General features: G+C 34.4%; 1 protein-coding gene across 1 annotated transcript in view; it reads left to right on the forward strand.

Annotated features, from left to right (window-relative positions):
• CATSPERE (catsper channel auxiliary subunit epsilon) overlaps nt 1-22,760 on the forward strand; it is a 229,026-nt gene that overhangs the window by 15,905 nt on the left and 190,361 nt on the right. The gene's annotated exons all lie outside the window — the stretch shown is intronic.

The raw sequence follows: 22,760 nt of genomic DNA on the forward strand, positions 1-22,760 counted from the left end.
TGACCACAATGCTGTGAGACTAGATATCAATTACCAGAAAAAAATCTGTAAAAAATACAAGCACATGGAGGCTAAACAATATGCTACTAATAACCAAGAGATCACTGAAGAAATCAGAGGAAATCAAAAAATACCTAGAAACAAAAGACAATGAAAACACGATGACGCAAAGCCTATGGGATGCAGCAGAAGCAGCTCTAAGAGGGAAGTTTATAGCAATACAATCCTACCTCAAGAAACAAGAAACATCTCAAATAAACAACCTATCCTTACACCTATTAGAGAAAGAAGAACCAAAAAAAAAAAACCCCAAAGTTAGCAGAAGGAAAGAAATCATAAAGATCAGTTCAGAAATAGATGAAAAAGAAATGAAGGAAATGACAGCAAAGATCAATAAAACTAAAAGCTGGTTCTTTGAGAAGATAAACAAAATTGATAAACCATTAGCCAGACTCATCAAGAAAAAAAAAAGGGAGAAGACACAAATCAATAGAATTAGAAATGAACGAGGAGAAGTAAAAGCTGACTGCAGAAATACAAAGGATCATGAGAGATCACTACAAGCAACTCTATGGCAAAGAAATGGACAACCTGGAAGAAATGGACAAATTCTTAGAAATGCACACCTGCTGAGACTGAACCAAGAAGAAATAGAAAATATTAACAGACCAGTCACAAACACTGAAAAGAAACTGTTTAATCTTCTAACAAACAAAAGCCCAGGACCAGATGGCTTCACAGGTGAATTCTATCAAACATTTAGAGAAGAGCTAACAGCTATCCTTCTCAATCTCTTCCAAAATATAGCAGAGCAAGGAACACTCCCAAACTCATTCTATGAGGCCACCATCACCCTGATACCAAAACCAGACAAAGATGTCACAAAGAAAGGAAACTACAGGCCAATAACGATGAACCTAGATGCAAAAATCCTCAACAAAATACTAGCAAACAGAATCCAACAGCACATTAAAAGGTTCATACACCATGATCAAGTGGGGTTTATCCCAGGAATGCAAGGATTCTTCAATATAGGCAAATCAATCAGTGTGATACACCATATTAACAACTTGAATGAGAAAAACCATATGATCATCTCAATCGATGCAGAGAACGTTTTTGACAAAATTCAACACCCATTTATGATAACCCTGCAGAAAGTAGGCATAGAGGGAACTTTCCTCAACATAATAAAGGCCGTATATGACAAACCCACAGCCAACATCATCCTCAGTGGTGAAAAACTGAAACCATTTCCACTAAGATCAGGAACAAGACAAGGTTGCCCACTCTCACCACTGTTATTCAACATAGTTTTTGAAGTTTTAGCCACAGCAATCAGAAAAGAAAAATAAAAGGAATCCAAATGAGAAAGGAAGAAATAAAACTGTCACTGTTTGCTGATGACATGATAGTATACATAGAGAATCCTACAGATGCTACCAGAAAATTACTGGAGCTAATCAATGAATTTGGTAAAGTAGCAGGATACGAAATTAATGCACAGAAATCTCTAGCATTCCTATACACTAATGATGAAAAATCTGAAAGTGAAATTCAGAAAACACTCCCATTTACCACTGCAACAAAAAGAATAAAATATCTAGGAATAAACCTACCTAAGGAGACAAAAGACCTGTATGCAGAAAATTATAAGATACTAATGAAAGAAATTAAAGATGATACAAACAGATGTAGAGATATACTATGTTCTTGGATTGGAAGAATCAACATTGTGAAAATGACTCTACTACCCAAAGCAATCTACAGATTCAATGCAATCCCTATCAAATTACCACTGGCATTTTTTACAGAACTAGAACAAAAATTTTCACAATTTGTATGGAAGCGCAAAAGACCCCAAATAGCCAAAACAATCTTGAGAAAGAAAAACGGAGCTGGTGGAATCAGGCTCCCTGACTTCAGACTATACTAAAAAGCTACAGTAATCAAGACAGTATGGTACTGGCACAAAAAGAGAAATATCAATCAATGGAACAGGATAGAAAGCCCAGAGATAAACCCACGCACATATAGTCACCTTATCTTTGATAAAGGAGGCAAGAATATACAGTGGAGAAAAGACAGCCTCTTCAATAAGTGGTGCTGGGAAAACTGGACAGGTACATGTGAAAGAATGAAATTAGAACACTCCCTAACACCATACACAAAAATAAACTCAAAATGGATTAAAGACCTAAATGTAAGGCCAGACACTATCAAACTCTTAGAGGAAAACCTAGGCAGAGCACTCTGTGACATAAATCACAGCAAGATCCTTTTTGACCCACCTCCTAGAGAAATGGAAATAAAAACAAAAATAAATGGGACCTAATGAAACTTAAAAGGTTTTGCACAACAAAGGAAACCATAAACAAGACAAAAAGACAACACTCAGAATGGGAGAAAATATTTGCAAATGAAGCACCTGACAAAGGATTTATCTCCAGAATTTACAAGCAGCTCATGCAGCTCAATATCAAGGAAACAAATAACCCAATCAAAAAATGGGCAGAAGACCTAAATAGACATTTCTCCAGAGAAGATATACTGATTGCCAACAAACACATGAAAGAATGCTCAACATCATTAATCATTAGAGAAATGCCAATCAAAACTACAATGAGATATCATCTCACACTGGTTAGAATGGCCATCATCAAAAAATCTACAAACAGTAAATGCTGGAGAGGGTGTGAAGAAAAGGGAACCCTCTTGCACTGTTGGTGGGAGTGTAAATTGATACATCCACTCTGGAGAACAGTATGGAGCTTCCTTAGAAAACTCCAAATAGAACTACCATACGACCCAGCAATCCCACTACTGAGCATATACCCTGAGAAAACTATAATTCAAAAACAGTCATGTATCAAAATGTTCATTGCAGTTCTATTTACAATAGCCAGGACATGGAAGCAACCCTAGTGTCCATCGACAGATTAATGGATAAAGAAGATGTGGCACATATATACAATGGAATATTACTTGGCCAAGAAAGCAATGAAATTGAGTTTTTTTGTAGTGAGGTGGATGGACCTAGAGTCTGTTATGCAGAGTGAAGTAAGTCAGAAAGAGAAAAACAAATACTGTATGCTAACACATATATATGGAATCTAAGGGAGAAAAAAATGGTCATGAAGAACCTAGGGGCAAGATGGGAATAAAGACACAGACCTAGTAGAGAATGGACTTGAGGATATGGGGAGGGGGAAGGGTAATGTGTGACAAAGTGAGAGAGTGGCATGGACATACATACACTACCAAACATAAAATAGATAGCTAGTGGGAAGCAGCCGCATAGCACAGGGAGATCAGCTCAGTGCTTTGTGACCACCTAGAGGTGTGGGATATGGAGGGTGGGAGTGAGGGAGACGCAGGAGGGAAGAGATATGGGAACATATGTATATATATAACTGCTTCACTTTGTTATAAAGCAGAAACTAACACCACTGTAAAGCAATTATACTCCAATAAAGATGTTAAAAAAGAACAAAAAAAGAATTTCTCAGACAAGCAAAAGTAAAGGTATACAGCAATACTAAACACATCCTAAAGGAAATATTGAAAGTTCTTCTCTAAATAGAAAAGAAGTAAGAATCAATAGGAAAGAGAAAATCACAGTTGGAAAGTAAGTCACTTAAGCCAGTATGCAGATTTTAAAAAAATTTTAAAAGCTTCTGTGAAAGTGATGATAACCACAATGAACAGCAAACAGATGAACATGAAGATGTAAAAGAGGACATCAAAAATCATAAAATGAGGGGAATAGAGTAAGAAATTTAATTTTTCTTCCTAGAATGTGTTTGAGGCTATATGACTACCTGTCTAAAGCAAGTGGATATAGGGAGGTGTTAACATACTTGAAAAACAGGTTAAACACAAATCAGAAACAATAGATTCACAAAAACCAATAAGAGAAGAACACAAGCATAATACAAATGTAAATCAGCAAACGACAAAAGGAAAAACAAAAAGAAAAAGGGGCAAAGAAGAAATATAAAATCAATGGGAAAATAAGGTTTAAGATGGCAATAAATACATATCTATCAATAATTACCTTAAATGTCAATGGACTAAATGCTTCAATCAAAAGACACAGAGTGGCATATTGGGTTAAAAAAAAAGCCTACAATATGGTGCCTACAAGAGACCCACTTTAAGGCAAAGGACACATATAGATTGAAAGTGAGGGGATGGAAAAAGATATTTCATGGAAAAAGAAATGACAAGAAAGTGAGGGTTGCAATACTCATATTAGACAAAGTAAACTTTAAAACAAGGCTATAAAGAAAAAAAGGAACACTATATAATGTTAAAAAGACCAATACAAGGAGAATATATTATACTTGTCAACATATATGCACCCAGTATTAGAGTACCCAAATACATAAAACAAATACTAACAGATAAAGGGAGAAATTGACATTAATACAATAAAGTAGGAGATGTTAACACGCCACTCACATCAGTGGACATATCTTTGAGACAGAAAATCAAGGCAACAGAGATCCTAAATGATATAATAGAACAGTTAGACTTAATTGATATTTTCAGGACATTACATCCAAAAAAAGCAAAATACACATTCTTTTCAAGTGCACTTGGAACATTCTCTAGTATTGACCGCATAATAGGGCACAAAACAAACTTCAACAAATTAAAAAGTATGAAATTGTTTCAAGCATCTTTTCTGACCACAATGGCATAAAACTAGAAATCAACCACAGAAAAAGAAATGAGAAAAAAATAATTACATGGAGACTAAACAACCTGCTAGTAAAAGACTAGTGGGTCAACAGTGAAATCAAAGAAGAAATTTTAAAATACATTGAGGCAAATGACAGTGAAAACACCAACATACAAAAATCTATGGGATGCAGAAAAAGCAGTTCTTAGAGGGAAGTTCATAGTGATGCAGGCCTTCTTTAAGAAACAAGAAAAATCTCAAAAAACCTAACTCACTACCTAAGAGAATTAGAAAAAGAATAACAAAGAAAACCTAAAGTCAGCAGAAGGATGGAGAAAATAAAGATCAGAGAGGAAATAAATAAAATAGATATTTTAAAAATTGAAAAAAATGAATAAAACCAAGAGTTTGTTCTTTCAAAGGATAAACAAAATAGACAAACCCTGGCCAGGCTCCATGAAGACAGAAGACCCAAGTAAACAAAATAAGAAACAAAAGAGGAGAAATCACAATGGATGCCACAGAAAGACACACACAAAAAAGAATACTATGAACAGTTGTATGCCAACAAGTTTTACAACCTAGAAGAAATGGACAAATTTCTAGAAACATACAACCCACCGAAACTGAATCAAGAAGAAATGGATAACTTGAACAGATCACTAGAAGTGAAATAGAAAAAACTCCCTACAAACAGAAGTCCAGGACCAGATGGCTTCACAGGCGCATTCTACCAAATATACAAAGAAGATCTTATACCAGTCCTTCTCAAAGTCTTCCAAAAGATCAAAGAGGAAGGAAGATCCCAAAGACATTCTGTGAAGCCACCATCACCCTGATACCAAAACCAAAGACTACCAAAAAAGAAAATTACAGGCCAATATCTTTGATGAATATAGATGCAAAATTTTTCAACAAAATGTTAGCAAACTGAATCTAACAACACATAAAAAAGATCATACACCATGACCAACTTGGATTCATCCCAGGGTCACAAGTATGGTTCAACATACACAAATCAATCAATGTGACATAACACATCAACAAAAGAAAAGACAAAAACCGCATGATCATCTCCATGAATGCAGAACAGCATTTGATAAACTTCAACATCCATTCATGATAAAAACCCATACAAAAGTGAGTATAGAGGGAACATATCTCAACATAATATAAGCTATTTATAACAAACCCACAGCCAATATAATACTCAGTGGTGAAAAGCTGAAAGCCTTCCCACTAAAATCTGGAACAAGACAAAGTTGCCCACTCTTACCGTTTCTATTCAATATAGTTTTGGAAATCCTAGTCACAGCAATCAGACAAGGAAAAGAAAGAAAATTTATTCAGATTGGTAGGGAAGAGGTAAAATTGTCATCATGCAGATATGATACTATATATAGAAACCTCTAAAGACTCCACACAAAAACTACTAGAACTGATAAATTCAGCAAGGTAGCAGGATACAAGATTAACATACAGAAATCAGTTGCATTTCTTTATACTAACAATGAAATATCATAAAGGGAATGTAAACAAGCAATCCCCTTTAAAATCATGTCAAAAAAATAAAATACTTAGGAATAAACCTCACCAGGAAGATGAGAGACATATGCTGAGAACTACAAAATATTAGTAAAGCTAATTGATGATGATTTAAAGAAATGGAAAGATATCCCATGCTCTTCAATGGGAAGAATTTATATTGTTGAAATGGTAATACTATGGAAAGCAATCTACAGATTTGATTCAATCCCTATCAAATTACCAGTGGCATCTTTCCCACAGCTAAAACAAATAATCCTAAAATTTATGTGGAACCATAATAGTCCCAGAATTGCCAAAGCAATCATGAGGAAAAAGAACAAAGCACAAGGCATAACCCTCCCAGACTTCAGACAGTAGTACAAAGCTATGGTAATCAAAACAGTATGATATTGATACAAAAACAGACTTGTGGATCAATGGAACAAAATAGAGAGCCCAGAAATAAGCCCACACACCTATGGTCAATTAATCTTTGACAAAAAGGCAAGAATATACAAAGGGGAAAAGACAGTCTCTTCAGCAAGTGGTATTGGGAAAGATGGACAGCCACATGCCAATCAGTGAAGTTAGAACACACTGTCACACCATACACAAAAATAAACTCAAAATGGCTTAAATACTTAAATATAAGACATGACAGTGTAAAACTTCTAGAAAAGAACTTGGACAAAACATTCTCTGACATAAATTGTACCAATGTTTTCTTAAGTCAGTCTCCCAACACAATATAAATTAAAAAAATAAACAAATGGAACCTAATGAAACTTACAAGCTTTGTACAGCAAAGGAAACCATAAACAAAATGAAAAGACAATCTCCAGACTGGGAGAAAATATTTGCAAATGATGTGACTGAAAAGGGCTTAATTTCTAAAATATACAAACAGCTCATAGAATTCAATAACAACAAACAACCCAATCAAAAAATGGGCAGAAGAACTAAACAGACATTTTTCCAAAGAAGACATACAGATGGCCAATAGGCACATGAAAAGAGGCTCATCATCACTGATTATTAGAGAGATGCAAATCAAAGCTGCAATGATGTACTACCTCACACCAGTCAGAATGGCCACCAATAAAAAGCCTACAAATAATAAATGTTGTAGAGGGTATGGAGAAAAGGGAACCCTCCTACATTGTTGGTGGGAATGTAAATTGGTGCAGCCACTATGGAAAACAGTATGGAGATTCCTCAAAAAACTAAAAACAGAGTTTCCATTTGATTCAGCAATCCCACTCCTGGGCATATTTGCAGACAACACTATAATTCAAAAAGATACATGCACCACTGTGTTCCTAGCAGCACTATTTACAAAGTCAAGACATGGAAACAACCTAAATGTCCATCAACAGATGAATGGCTAAAGAAGATGTTTTATATATATATATATCTCCAATGGAATATTACTCAGCTATAAAGGAGAATGAAATAATGCCATTTGCAGCAACATGGATGGACCTGGAGATTATCATACTAAGCAAAATAAGTCAGAAAGAGAAAGACAAATACCATATTATATCACTTATATGTGGAAACTAAAATACTACAGAAGTGAACATATCTATGAAACAAACAGACTCACAGACATAGAAACAGACCTGTGGTTGCTGAGGGGGAGGGCAGGTGGGGGAGGGATGGATTGGAAATTTGGGATTAGCAGATGCAAACTATTATATATAGGATGGATAAACAACAAGGTCCTATTGTATAGCACAGGGAAACTATATTGGGAAAGAATGTGAAAAAGAATATATATATATATGTATAACTGAATCACTTTGGTGTACAGCAGAAATTAACACAACAATGTAAATCAACTATATGTCAATAAAAATTTTTTAATCCTTCAAAAAAATTAAGTAATGGTCATAAAAATGAGCACTGAACTCGAGAAGAATAAATGAACACAATGAGAACAACAACAAATAAGTAGAAAATATAAGAAAGTACCAAATAGAAGTCACAGAGCTGAAGAAGTAACTGAACTGAAACATACAATAGAGGAGTTCAATAGCAGATCAGATGAAGTGGAAGAAGTGATGAGAGAACTTGAAGACAGGTCAGTGGAACTCACCCAATCAGAGCAGCAAAAAGAAAAAAAGAATGTAAAAAAAAAAAAAAGCTTAAGGGACTTATGGGACAACATCAAGTGGGCTAACATTCACATTCGTTGGGTCCCAGTGGGAGAAAGAGAGAAAGAGGCAGAAAACTTTTTGAAGAAATAATGACTGAAAACTACCTTAACTTGGGGAAGGAAACAGACATCCAGATCTAGGAATCCCAGTGAATTCCAACTGAGATAAACCCAAGGAGACCCACACAAAAACACATTATAATTAAAATGTCAAAAGTTGAAGACAGAGAAAAATCTTAAAATCATCAAGAGAAAAGCAACTTGTTATGTAAAAGGAAATACTCATAAGATCATCAGCAGATTTTTCAGCAGAAACTGCAAACCAGAAAGCACTGGCACCGTATATTTACAGTGCTGAAAGAAAAAATCTTCCAAGCAAGAATGTTCTACCATGCAAAGTTGTTATTCAGAATTGAAGGAAGGATAATTTTCCAGACAAGCAGATGCTAAAGGAGTTCATCATTACTAAACCTGCCTTATGAGAAATATTAAAGGGACTTCTTTAAGCTGAAAACAAAGTATGCTAATTAGTAACAAGAAAATATTTGAAAGAAAAAATCTCACTGGAAAGGTAAATATATAGTAAAGGTAGTGGGTTAATCACTTATAAAGGCAGTATGAATGTTAAAAGACAAAAGTAGTAAAAATAACTAGAACTACACTAAGGGACACACAGTGTAAAATATGTAAAATGTGACATCAAAAACATAAAATGTTGGGGTAGGGGAATAAAAATGTAGAGCTTTAAACTGTCGTAAAACTTAAATTGTTATCAACTTAAAATAGACTGTTGTAAGTTTTTATATGTAAGCCTTATTGTAACCACAGAACAAAAACTTAGAGTAGATACACATAAGATAAAGGAAAGGATCAAAGCAAACCACTAAAAAAGGCACTAAACTACAAAAAGAGCAGAGAAGAAGAAAGGAACGTAGAAGAACAAAACAGCCAGAACATGATTAACAAAATGGCAATAAATACATACCTATCAATAATTATTTTACATGTAAATGGACTAACTGCTCCAATCAAAAGACATGGAGTGGCTGAATGGATAAAAAGACCTACCTATATGCTGTCTAAGAGTGACCCTTTATAAGTCAGGACACACACAGCTGAAAATTAATGGATGGAAAAAGGTATTCCATGCAAATGGAAACCAAAAGTAAGCAGGATTAGCTATATTTGTATCAGATAAAATATATTTTAAGATAAAGACTGTAATAAGAGACAAAGACAATGATAAAGAGATCAATCCAACAAGACTATTTAAACATTTGTAAATATTTATATACATAACATAGGCACATCTGAATATATAAAGCAAAAATTAACAGACCCCAAAGGGAGAAATAGTAATATAATAATAGGAAACTTTAATACCCCACCTTTATCAATGAATAGATCAATTCAAACAGAGAATCAGTGAGGAAACATCAAGATTACATGGCACATTATACCAAATGTACTTAACAGATATATACAGAACTTCTCATCCAAAAGACAGAGAGTAAACATTTTTCTCAAGTGCACATGGAACATTCTCCAGGATAGGTCATATGTTAGACCACAGAATAAATCTTAAAATTTAAGAAGATTGGTATCATATCAAGCATCTTTTTTGACTACAATGGTATGAAACTAGAAATCAATGCCAAGAAGAAAACTGGAAAATTCACAAATATATGGGGATTAAACAATATGCTACTGAACAACCAATGGGTCAAAGAAGAAAAAAGAACTCTAAACATACGTTGACACAAATGAAAATGGAAATACAACATATCAATACTGACAGTATGCAGCAAAAACAGTTCTCTAAGAGGTAGGTTCAAAACAAATGCATATATATATATATATATATATATATATATATATATATATATATAAATATATAACAACAAGAAAATTCTCAAACAACATAACATTACACCTCATGGAACTAGAAAAGAAGAATAAATGAAGCCCAAAGTTAGTAGAAGGAAGGAAACAGCAAAGATCATAGCAGAAATAAATGAAATAAAGACAAATAACAATAGAAAAATCAATGAAACTAAGAGCTGGTTCTTTCAAAAGATAAAAAAATTGACAAACCTTTAGCTAGACTCAGCAGACTAAAAGGGATGAGTCAAAGAAATACAATTGGAAACAAAAGAGAATTACAACTGATAGCCACAGAAATACAAAGAATCATAAGAGACTACTATGAACAATTGCATATCAACATATTTAACAACCTAAAAGAATAAATGCCTAGACACATACAAACCTCCAGGACTAAATCATAAAGAAATATAAAATCTGAACAAACTTATTGTGAGGAGATTAAATCAATAATCAAAACCTCCCAACAAACCAAAGTCCAGGACCAGATGGCTCACTGGTGAATTTTACAAAACATTCAAGAAGGAATTAATTCTAATCCTTCTCAAACTGTTCCAATACATAGAAGAGGAAGAAATACTTCCGCACTCTTTTTACAAGGCTAGCATCACCCCAATACCAAAACTATACAAGGATACCATGAAAAAAGAAAATGACAGGCCAATATCCCTAATGAACAAAGATGCAAAAATTATCAACAAAATATTAGCAGATCAACAGTACATTATATTAGCAAGCAGTATAAAATATTAGCAAATTCAATGGTACATTAAAGGGATCATACATCATGATCAAATAGGATTTATTCTAGGGATTTTACCAAACCTAACTTGGGCCCACTTGCCTGACACACAGCAAAGCCAATCTACTGACACTGGGGTGTGGTGAAGGAATGTACAGAGTTTACTCTAGGGCACCAAGCAAAGAGAATGGGCAGCTCATGCTCAAAAGACCCAAACTCCCCAATGGCTTTCAGGGAAGGATTTTTTAAGACAGTGTGAGGAAGAGGGTCACAGTGTGCATGATCAGCTTGTGCACAGTTCTCTGATTGGTTGATGGTGAAGTAACAGTAATGTTTCAGGAATTTCAATCGTCAACCTGGTTTCAACCAGTTTGGGGGTCTGTGTGCTTGTGGTCAGCAGTTTTCATCTGGTGGGAGTCTGGTTTCTGTAAAAACAACTTAGGAATGTGTGTCAGACATTATTTTCTGTGTCCTTCAGGGAGGAGCTAAAAGTCCTGTGACTCTGCTATATGGCTGATCTGTTGTTTAAGTTGTTATCAGTTCTCTTGCCTGAATGCTGTTCTTGGTCTCTGCCTGTTCTCACTCCTCTGATCATTAATCCTTGAGCCAGACTTTGCAACTCAGGGAAATTTCAGGAGACTGAAATTTTTCCTTAAATGAGAGATGGGGAGCACGTAGGGGGTCTGTTACCAAGAAAGGCCCATCTGGGCATTGCTTAGTTTCAATCCCCTTTTTCTTTGTTACTCTTCAATCAAGGGGTGGGGTAAGACAAGGAATGACATTTTATTTTTATTTTTAAAATAAATTTATTTATTTTATTTATCTTTGGCTGCGTTGGGTCTTTGTTGCTGCACACGGGCTTTCTCTCGTTGTGGTGAGCAGGGGCTACTCTTTGTAGCGGTGTGCGGGCTTCTCATTGCAGTGGCTTCTCTTGTTGAGGAGCACAGGCTCTAGGTGCGGGGGCTTCAGTAGTTGTGGCACGCAGGCTAAGTAGTTGTGGCTTATGGGCTCTAGAGCACAGGCTCAGTAGTTATGGTGCATGGGTTTAGTTGCTCCATGGCATATGGGATCTTCCTGGATCAGGGCTCAAACCCGTGTCCCCTGAATTGGCAGGCAGATTCTTAACCACTGCGCCATCAGGGAAGCCCAGGAATGACATTTTAGATAGAGAGGTTAATCATAAACTTGGCAGGGGAACTCAGTTTCAGGGATGCAAGGATGATTAAACAGCAAATCAGTCAGTGTGATATACCACATTAACAAAATGATAGATAGATATCATATGATCATCTCAAATGCAAAAAGGATTTTGAAAAAATTCAACATCCATTTATGATAAAAAAAAAAAAAAAAACCAAAAAAGTGTGTAGAGAGGCAATGGACCTCAACCTAATAAAGGCCATAAATGACAAACCCATAGCTAAACCCCTTTCATTCATACTTAGTGAAATGCTGAAAGCTTTTCCTCTAAGATCAGGAACAAGATGCCCACTCTTTCTACTTTTATTCAACAGAGTATTGGAAGTCCTAGCCTCAGCAATCAGACATGGAAAAAAAAAGAAATCCAAATTGGAAAGGATGAAAATTGTCACTATTTACAGATGACATGATATTATATATAGGAAATCCTAACAGCATCAGAAATCTGTTAGAACTTATAAACGAGTTCAGTAACATTACAGGATAAAAAATCAATATTCAAAATATGTTATGTTTCTGTTCACTAATAATGAAATATCAGGAAAAGAAATTAAGAAAACAATCCTGTTTAGAATTGCATCAAAAAGAATAAAATACCTAGGACTAAATTTAACCAAAGAGGTGAAAGATCTGTACACTGAAAACTATAAGATATGGTAATGTCTTAAAGAAATTGGAGAAGACACAAATAAATGGAAAGATGTTCTGTGCTCATGGATTAGAATAATTAATATTGTTCAAATGTCCAAACTGCCCAAAGCAATCTACATTTTAAATGATATTCCTATCAAAATTCCATTTGCATTTTTCACATAAATAGAACAAACAATTGTAAAATTTGTATGGAACCATAAAAGACTCCAAACAGCCAAAGCAATCTTAAGAGAGAAGAATAAAGCTAGAGGCATCACATTCCCTGGTTTCAAACTATATTACAAAGCCATAATAATAAAAACAGTATGGTATAGGCAAAAAAACACATATAGATCAGTGGAACAGTATAAAGAGTCCAGAAATAAACCCATGCATATATGGCCAATTAATTTACAAGAAAGTATCTAAGTTTATAAAAGGGAGAAAGAATAATCTCTTTAATAAATGGTGTTGGGAAAACTGGACAACCACATGCAAAGAATGAAACTGGAATGCTATCTTACACCATACACAAAAATTAGCTTAAAATGGATTACAAGACTTGAAGGTAAGGCCTGAAACAATAAAATTCTTAGAAGAAAACATAGGCAGTAAGCTCCTTGACATCAGTCTTGGTGATGATTTTTTTGATTTGACACCAAAAGCAAAGGCAACAAAAATAAACAAATGGGACTACTATATCAAACCAAAAACATTCTCCACAGAAAAGGAAACCATCAACAAAATGAAAAGGGAACATGCTCAAAGGAAAATCATATATCTGATAAGGGGTTAATATAGAAAATATATAAAGAACTCATACAACTCAACAGGGGAAAAATAACAATTTGATTTTAAAAGTGGGCAGAGGATCTGAATATACCTTTTTCCAAAGACATACAGAAGGCCAATAGGTACATGGAAAGGTGCTCAACATCACTAACCATCAGGCAAATGCAAATCAAAGCCACAGTGAGTTATCACCTTGCACCTGTTAGAATGGCTATTATCAGAAAACCAAGAAATAACAAGTGTTGTCAAGGATGTGGAGGAAAAGGAACTCCTGTGCGATGTTATTGGGAATGCAAATTGGTGCAGCTAGTATGGAAAAACATTATGGAGGGTTCTTAAAAAATTAAAAACAGAACTACCATATGATCTAGTCATTCCATTTCTGGGTATTTATCCAAAGGAAATGAAAGCACTAACTTGGAAAGATATTCAATATATGTCTCTATGTCCATTGTAGTGTTATTTCCAATAGCCAAGATATGGAAACAACCTAACTGTCTCATCAATTCAATGTCTTATCGATGAATTGATAAAGAAAATGTGGTGTATATACACAATGAAATACTATTACACCATAAAATAATGAAATGTTGACATTTATGACCTTGAGGGCATTATGATAAGTGAAATAAGTCAGAGAAAGACAAATTCCATATGATTTCATTTATGTGTGGAATCAATTTTTAAAAATAAACTCATATATACAGAGAACAAAGTGATGGTTGCCAGAATTGGGGCATTGGGGGAGTGTGAAATTGGCAGAGAGGGTCAAAAGGTACCAATTTTGTTATAAAATAAGTAAGTCATGGGAATGTAATGAACAGCATGGTTACTATAGTTAGCAATACTGTATTGCATATTTGTAAGTTGCTTAGAGAGTACATCTTAAAAGTTCTCATCAAAAGAAAATAAATTAAACTATATTTGGTGATGGATATTAACTAGATTTATTCTTGTGGTCATTTCACAATGTATAGAAATATCAAATCATTATACTGAATGCCTGAAACTAATGTTACATGTCAATTATATCTCAAAATAATCTCTCTCCACTCTATGTGAATTTAAATGGGATTTCATTTTTTTTGTTGTTGTTTAATAACCCCAAATAACCTAAAACTTTGGAAGTTGGTAAGCATTTTTGAAACATTCTGAAGCCATTTAACTATTCCAATTTTTATACATCATTAGAGAGGTTTGTATATAAGTTTGGTAATTGCCACAGAACTTGTTCTCTGTTTTAAACTCACATTTAAAAACTTTTTATTATGGAAAAACTTAAACATACCCAAAGTATAGAGGTTAGCATAATTTTAACATATATAAAATATAGAGATTATTATATTATACTTAGTAAGTCCTTATATACCCATCACCCAGCTTCAGTAGTACCAACTCATGACCAATCTTGTTTCATTGACTCTACTACCCACTTTATCCCCTCCTTTATTATTTTGAAACTATCCCAGACATATTTTATTTATAAATATTTCAATGTGTATGTAAAAATGATGAGACTCTTAAATTTTAAAAATATAAACACCATGTCCACGTTTAAGGCATTTAGGCAAGAAAATGAAATAAAAGACATACATATCAGAAAGGAAGAAACAAACTACGTCTATTTGTATATGACATGACCTTCTAAATAGAAAGCTTTAAGTAATCTATTAAAAATAAAACTATTAAAAACTACCAACTGATTGTAATTTTGTATGAAATTTCACCTGGAAATTCAAGAGAACCAGAATAGGCAAAATGTTTGGAAAAAGAACAAGAAGACTTGTTGGAAGACACAGTTACTGTGAGTCTTCTCACAGGAGTGACTTCTAAAGTTACTACAAAGCTGCAGTAATTGAGACAGTGTCAGATAGGCATAAGGATAGGAAAATAGATTAGTGGAATAGAAGAGTCCAAAAATTAAAACCTCATTGATTTTTCACAATTACTTCAAGAAAATTCCATGGAAAAAGAATAGTATTTTCAACAAATAGTGCTGGGACAATGAGGGATCCACATGAAAAGGAATGAAGGTGGCCTCTTACCTCAGACCATATTCAAAAGTTAGCTCAACATGGATAGAACTAAGTATAAGAGCTAAAACTATAAAACTCATAGAAAAAAATCATATGGAAAAATCTTCATGACCTTGGATTAGGCAGTAGTTTAGATATGACACCAAAAGCACAAGGAACAAAAGAAAAAAGATAAATTGGACATCATCAAAATTAAAAACTATAGTTCTGCTAAGGATACCATCAAGAAAGTGAAAAGACAATCCACAGAATGGGAGAAAAGTTTTGCAAATTAAGTATCTGATAAGGGACCTGTGTCTAAAATATATGAAGAACTATTATAATTCAGTAATAAAAAGACAAACCAAATATAAATATTAGTTATTTTCCTATTATTTTGCTTTTCAACTTCACGGACTCCAATTATACAGATGCTGGATTTTTTTTTTTTTTTCTGTCTGCTTTCCACTTCAATCATTTTCTCTCTGGTTCTTTACTTATTTCACATATATTTTCTTGGTTTTCCTGTCTTTCTTCAATGCCTTTTATTCAATTTTTATTTAAATGTAATCTCCCATCATTATCTTTTAATTTAGTATTCATTTCTTTTATAATCATCTGTTTCATTCCTAGTTCAGTCAACTCTTATTTCTACTTGTGGTTCATTTCTGTCTCTAGTTTGTGAATTTATAATTCATGATTTTTCTTTCTCATCACCAAATACTTGTTTGAGGATATTTAATTCAGTTTAGGGTGTTAGTTTGCAGTTTTCTTCTGCTTTGTGTTTGGTTTTTTGAAGACAGTTTTATTAACTGAAATGCTTTTATTTTCATTTTCTGTTCTCTTATAGTAGCTTTGTATAGATAAAGACTGCTTATATTTATTAATTTCATGGATAGTTTGGCAGTCTGGATTAGTTTAAAAGATCTCTAGTTAAAGTTTACTTTTTTATCTCATTGTAGCAATGTGCAGTTTCTTTAATTGATGGATTCTTATTGGGGGTGTTGTATTTACTTTGAGGTTTTTTTATTAGCTTGTAATATCCTAAATTTCTCCCCTTTGCTTTTCTTTCCCTTCACCATTCACTTTCCAAAGGGTGTTCCTCCTTTCCTTTATCTTCTTCTCTCCAAAAGTGATGCCTTTCTGAGGCTCCCGCCTCAGCTCTCACACACTTTTAAGTCTCTTCCTCATAATCAGTGCGCTGATCTTCCAGGAGTCTTTTTGCAGTATTTTTTGCACTTAGAGTGTACTTTCTCTTTCTGTTGGTGATTTAAATTCAATCTTAAACTTCTGTTCATGTCTTTTCTGTTTTCTGCAGTTTTTCAGAAGTTCTTTTACTCTCCACAAAGGATTATTACAGGGGCTTGAATGAGAGCTGTGCTAAAAATATTTTTTTTCTTTTACTTACAGGTTTCTTTAAGTTTGTATTGTACTTTGTCTTCTAGGTATGCTGCAATGTAGAATTTTCTTGGTTTTATTTGTTGATCTGTGTACTTTTTTGGGGAAATGTGTGGAGAGAGTTGAACTAATTTGGCCACTGTTACCTGGGCTAACCATAATTCACCTAGCACTCATGTTTTGACACATTGTCAGAGTATAGTCATTAGCAACTATATTCATTTTTAATAGCCACCATGTAGACATGTTTCTACAGAATGATTCCTATTTAATACTTAACATCAGTCCTTATGTTGATGTCTCTGCAGTCATTTTGGTGGTCTGAATCTCTCTTTTTCTCATAGTTTCCTCAGGAAGGGCTCATAAGAGCAATATTTCTTGAGTCATAAGACCTTATCTGTGAACTTTTATCTAAAAGTTGGTGTATCTGGATATTAAAATTATTGGCTAACATTTTTATATCTTTTTACAGATGTTACTTTGTTGTCTCTGACATAAAGTGTTACACCTGAAAAGTCTACTGGAAATCTGATATTCTTTCCCTTGTATATAAGTTGTTCTTTTTGTCAGGATCCCCAAAGGGTTTCTTATCAGGTTCAATGCTTTTATTAATATAAGTCCTGGGTTGGTCTTTTAAAAAATCATTCTTAATTGTTTTTCCTAGGTATGAGTTGCACCCTTTCAATATTGTTTCAAGTTATTTTTTTCACATATTATTCTTGAGTTATTGTTAATCTTATTCTGTCTCAATCACTTACGTTTTCTTCTTCACAACTGTGTATATATTGGATTTTCTTTGCCTATCTTTAATATTTGTCACTTATTCTTGAGTCACTTTTCATCTTTTTTTAGAAAACCTACTTATCTCAAAACCTTATTTGTTAGGCTTATTCACAATTTTGCTTATAATTTAGTTCACTTCTAAATTGACTTTTTCTTTTTTTTTTTCTTTTTATGGCTGATTTTTATTCCATTGTATACATATATACCACATTTTATTTTATTTTATTTTATTTTTAAACATCTTTATTGGAGTATAACTGTTTTACAATAGTGTGTTAGTTTTTCCTTTACAGCAATGTGAATCAGTTATACATATACATATGTTCCCATATCTCTTCCCTCTTGCATCACCCTCCCTATCCCACCCCTCTAGGTGGTTACAAAGCACAGAGGTGATCTCCCTGTGCTATGCGGCAGCTTCCCACTAGCTATCTAATTTACATTTGGTAGTGTATATATGTCCCTGCCACTCTCTCACTTCGTCACAGCTTACCCTTCCCCCTCCCCATATCCTCAAGTCCATGCTCTAGTAGGTCTGTGTTTTATTCCCGTCCTACCACTAATCTCTTCATGACATTTTTTTTTTCTTAGAGTCCATATATATGTGTTAGCATACGGTATTTGTTTTTCTCCTTCTGACTTACTTCACTCTGTGTGACAGACTCCAGGTCTATCCACCTCATTACAAATAACTCAGTTTCATTTCTTTTTATGGCTGAGTAATATTCCATTGTATATATGTGCCACATCTTCTTTATCCATTCATCTGTTGATGGACACTTAGGTTGCTTCCATGTCCTGGCTATCGTAAATAGAGCTGCAATGTTGACTTTTTCTTTATTTCTACTTTTTCTTGAGCTCTAGCTTATGAGTTTTAAATTTATGAGTTTTAAATTCTGATTTATATTTTTCTTTCATAATTTCTATCACTTTCTTATGTATTTTGCCTCATTTTGAAATAGTTGATATATCAGTCATAACTCTCCAGAGAAACAGAACCAATAGAATTTATATGTTTATATTAAGAGATTTATTTTAAGAAATTGGTTCATGTGATTGTGGGACTGGCAAGTCTGATAGGTCAGGCCGAGCCTGGAAACTCAGGGAAGAATTAATGCTGTAGTCCTGAAGCAGAATTTCTTCTCCAGGAAACCTTAGTTTTTGCTCTGAAGGCTTCCAGCTGATCGAAAGGGACTCCACCCACATTATCAAAGGTGTTCTGTTTTATTTAAAGTCAACTGTATATATAAACCACATCTATAAAATACCTTCATAGAAAAACCTATATTAGCATTTGGTTAAATAACTGGGTACTATAATCTAGCCAAATTGATGCATAAAACTAACCCTCATATTACATTACAGCTTTAATTTATTTATTGAAGGGAATTCCCTGGTGGTCCAGTGGTTAGGACTCTGCATTTCCACTGCAGGGGGTTCAATCCCTGGTCAGGGAACTAAGGTCCCGTAAGCCGTGCAGCATGACCAAAATATATATGTATATGTGTGTGTGTGTGTGTGTGTGTGTGTGTGTGTGTGTGTGTGTGTAGAGTATGGTCTTACAGAGGCGTTATTCTGTTTCTTACTCTCTTCTTTTTCTTATTATAACTGTGTGTGATTTTACCATGATCCTCTTTCTATTGCTTATTTTGTTTTAAAGCATGAAATTAATTTTCCTTCTCTTTAAGGAGGGAGTGGTGGGTCAAAATAACTTTTCTAACCTATAGAGTTACCTCTTATGTTGTTTTGTAGAGTGTCCCAAAATAAGGCCAATACTTTCTGAGATTTCCAGATTCTGCTTCCCTCCCTCATTTATCTGTAGTTTCTCTTTCCTTTGTTCTTATTGTCCTTTTCCAGCTCGGTTGGTATTCTTTTTCCTGTATCTTTCTTCATTATGGATCTTTGTCCTGGAAGGTGTCTTTGACTTATTGATTTTCTTTTGTTTTTTTTTTGAACTTTTTATTTTATATTGGAGTATAGCTGGTTACCAATGTTGTGATAGTTTCACATGCACAGCATAGTGACTCAGCCATACATATACATGTATCCATTCTGTTCTGTTAGGTGAGCCAATGCAGGTTGTGAAAGAATTCACAGACGTATTAACAGGGGAAGAAAAGAAAGTTTTTATTCACTTTCCAAGGGAGGAAATGGGCTAGACGCATAGAGTGGCATCAACACTGAAGGTGGGTGTTTGAGTCTTTTATTGGGCTTCAAAGGGCAAGGTGCAGGAAAGAGAGGGTGGGTTCATATCTACTTTGGTCCACAGTTGTATCTGAGCTGGCTGTGCTTCCATAGGATGTGGTTTTTCTGAGAATCTGTAACTTTTTGTCTTCAGTATTTCCAGTTCTTGGATGTCTGAAGGAGACTTGCTAGTGGCCCTTGACACTACTACTCTATTTTGAACAACGTTAGATGGGTTTACACATTCTCCCCCAAACTCCCCTCCCATCCAGGCTTCCACATAACATTGAGCAGAGTTCCCTGTCCTTGTTGGTTATCCATTTTAAGCATAGCAGTGTGTACCTGTCAATCTCAAACTCCCTAACTAACCCTTCCCCCCATCCCAACCCCCCAGGTAACCATAAGTTCATTCTCTTAAGTCTGTGAGTCTGTTTCTGTTTTGTAAATAAGTTCATTTGTATAAATTCTTTTTAGATTCTGCATATAAGTGATATCATATGATATTTCTATTTCTCTGTTTGAGTTACTTCACTCAATATGACAATCTCTAGGTCCATCCATGTTGCTGCAAATAACATTATTTCGTTCTCTTTAATGACTGAGTAATATTCCATTGTATATATGTACCACTTCTTCGTTATCCATTCCTCTGCTGATGGACATTTAGGTTGCTTCCATGTCTTGGCTATTGTAAATAGTGCTGCTATGAACATTGGGGTGCACGTATCCTTTTGCACCATGTTTTTCTCCAGATATATGCCCAGAATAGGTCCCAGTTCCTCCCGCCCTTTCAGACATTATCAGAGACCTCTTGCACTTACTTAGAAATTCAAAAGTGTAAAAATCCCTCTGGTTAGAGTTGTTATTCTCAAATTGTCCTGCCATGGTTGCCACTGAATACCTATCACTGACTGAGGTGTTTTCTTCTAAAGACTATCATACTTGCTTTCTTGCTGATATCACATGAGTCTGGTAGTTTTAACTGGTTTGCCTCAACCCAATTTTATTTTGGGATTTTGAGGGATACCTTGTCACTGAGTTTTACTGTTGATGTTGTCCAATGTTTTTTTGGTGCTATACTAATTGTTCTCTCCGTGTTTATAAGGAAATTTGAGTAGATTAAAACATTACATCACCACTAATCTGTCCCAATTTGTTTCCTTTTGTAAATTCCAATTTTTCTTCTTTCTTGTACCCTTCTTTTCACTTTTTTGGGTTTTCTCTGTGATTATTTTATTAGCATCTTATACTGAAAACTGAGATTATTCACTTTCAAGCTACCTTATTTATTTTATGTATATTTAAGGCTATAAATTTCCTTTAGGGCCTGTTTACATGCTACAGATTTTGATAACATCAACTGCTTTTATTGTTTATTCATAAATATTGTGTAATTTTCATTGTGATTTCTGCTTTACTCCATGAATCATTCAGAAGTAGTTTTTGTTAAAGATTACAAATATCCGAAAATTTTTTTCTGATTAACTTTATGAGAAATTCTAATTATTTTATTTCATTAATATGAAAGGCACAGTATGTGTGATAATAATACTTTGAGATTGGCTAACACTTCCTTTGTAAATGTGGTCAATTTTGGTAAATGTTCTATGTGAGATTGAAAATAATATATTTTGTATTGGTTAATTTTAGAAATACACACACACACACACACACACACACACACACAGTTGACCCTTGAACAACATAGGTTTGAGCTGAACTGTTCCACTTATACAATGATTTTTTTCAATAGTAAATACTAAATACACAATCCAAGGTTGACTGAACCTGTGGATGTGGAACCACAGATACTGAAGAACTGCATATATAAAAGGCTAACTATAAACTATAGGCAGATTTTCCACTGTGTGGAGTGTCAGTGCCACTATCCCCAGAGTTGTTCAAGGGTCAACTGTAACTACCTTTTTTTCAGGTTTAATCTATGGCTTGAGAAAAGTGTGTTAAAGCTTACCACTATATTTGTGACTTTTAAAATACCTTCTAGGGCTTCCCTGGTGGCGCAGTGGTTGAGAATCCGCCTGCTGATGCAGGGGACGCGGGTTCGTGCCCCGGTCCGGGAAGATCCCACGTGCCGCGGAGCGGCTGGGCCCGTGAGCCATGGCCGCTGAGCCTGCGCGTCCGGAGCCTGTGCTCCGCAACGGGAGAGGCCACAACAGTGAGAGGCCCGCGTACCGCAAAAAAAAAAAAAAAAAAAAAAAAAAAAAAAAAAACCTTCTAGTAATTCTATCAAATTTTGCTTTATATACTACAGGGTTGTGTCATAGCTTCTGGTGAACTTTTCTCTTTTATCTTCTTATACACTGTCATTAATCCTATAACATCAAATCTATGAGATAGGTGGTATTATAATCCCCATTCAAGTAAAACCAATGAAACAATATTTATATATGTATATATACATAAAACTGTATACATATGTATATGTACATAATTTTATGTAAAAATATTAGGAGGTGAAATTGGGCTCCAACTCTGGCTGAAGAGGATGACCAGTGTTGAGACTAAGACTGATAATCTTAGAAAGTGTATGAGCATACTTCCAGGAAGAAAGAGCTTATAAATGAAAGAATGTGGAAGCAGGAAAAAAAGTAGAAATAAGGAAATAAGGAAAATGCAACTGAAGAAAGTTATGATGATTGTATCACCTTAAGTGTCACCTTCTAGACACTTAATAGATTACTTTTGAAGTAAAATAAAATAAAAATCTTATAGTTGGGTGGAGACTATTGAAGTGTC

This window comes from Kogia breviceps, chromosome 1 (assembly GCF_026419965.1).
Source record: "Kogia breviceps isolate mKogBre1 chromosome 1, mKogBre1 haplotype 1, whole genome shotgun sequence".
NCBI lineage: Eukaryota > Metazoa > Chordata > Mammalia > Artiodactyla > Physeteridae > Kogia > Kogia breviceps.